This window comes from Capsicum annuum, chromosome 11 (assembly GCF_002878395.1).
Source record: "Capsicum annuum cultivar UCD-10X-F1 chromosome 11, UCD10Xv1.1, whole genome shotgun sequence".
NCBI lineage: Eukaryota > Viridiplantae > Streptophyta > Magnoliopsida > Solanales > Solanaceae > Capsicum > Capsicum annuum.
Genome location: NC_061121.1, coordinates 105,014,647 through 105,015,915, shown reverse-complemented (window position 1 = coordinate 105,015,915; position 1,269 = coordinate 105,014,647). Strand labels below are relative to the sequence as shown.

At 34.8% G+C, this 1,269-nt stretch overlaps 1 long non-coding RNA gene across 1 annotated transcript in view; it reads left to right on the top strand.

Annotated features, from left to right (window-relative positions):
• Window positions 1-941, top strand: part of LOC124888480 — a 17,694-nt gene extending 16,753 nt beyond the window's left edge. Inside the window, exon 4 of the long non-coding RNA XR_007046739.1 lies at window positions 595-941. This is a non-coding gene — a long non-coding RNA (uncharacterized LOC124888480). The remainder of the gene's footprint in view (window positions 1-594) is intronic.
• The last annotated feature ends 328 nt before the right edge of the window (window positions 942-1,269 follow it).

Below are 1,269 nucleotides of genomic sequence, written 5' to 3'. Positions count from 1 at the left end.
GGAGTAGTATTTAGCACCGAGTTGGGTATGTTACTATGGTTTCATACCCCAGAACTACGTACCACCGTAGGTTGAGACATTTACTTCCACTAATTATGGATAATTGAGATAGTGATTACTGAGATGAGATTGTTCTATTCCGATGGCAAGGGTAGAACAGCCCTAACCTTATGGGGGCAAGTCATGGGATATCATGGATGCTCATATGGTGTACATGTCGGTTAGAAGAACCTCCCAAAGAGTTGTCCCTCATTCTTAGATTGATTTCACTGGTTTAAAAGAGATTTGAAATGCAGATTTATGATGTGTTCAATATTCCAGATTTCACTAAGATTGCTTTGATGATTTGGAATCGAGATGGAAGTGAATTGAGATTTATTATGATGACTCACATGTTTCACCCAATATATTTTATTCTCTTATGATTATGATGATTTTAATTCAAGCTAAGTGAGTCATTTATATCAGCATGCATAATTTTATAAACTGTGATGATATTAAGATATTATTTTATATATGCATTGTACCCCCATATGCTTGGTATATTTCTATGGTATTGACTCACATATTCGTATGTGGGCTACATTTTTGCAGAATGTAGGTACAAGGTATAGTGTACATCTTCAGATCCAGTTAGTTCACGGCATCCAGTCAGCAGGTGATGAGTCCTTTTGATTCAAGGGATTGAGTTTGTTATACTGTTTGAGAAGTGTTGTATTTTCTTTATTCAGTCGTATTGAGTTGGTTTAGTCGGGAATCATGACCCGGATATCTACAGTCAGTACTATTAGAGGCTTTATAGACAGTCAGTAGATGTTGATGTATTTCATTCCAGTTTTGGTTGTGAAAGCAGAGTTGTAATCTTGTAAATTTAGTTTTGTATCTCTCATATTTAGAAAAGAGTTATTTTCTGCAGATTTGTATAGATTTATACTTTTTATTCAGTTGCTTATGATTTATGCCATTAGAAGGGTTATCTTGGGGTCACTTGTGATCCTAAGCACCGTGTGACATCTTAGAACCCGATTTTGGGGCGTTACAATAATCTTCGAGGAGTTTGATTTTATGTACAATATGATTAGCTAATTCTGTGGGTAGAATATCATTTATTATCTTCTCATATCAATTTCCATATTTTACCAGGCCACTCACATTTCTCATTTTATTAAAATACCTTCTATGTGATGGAAATCAAGGCCCTTAATCCAGTCTAATTATCATACCATAGTTTTGCTGATCTCATTCTTGGTTCCACTATATTTTATTTTC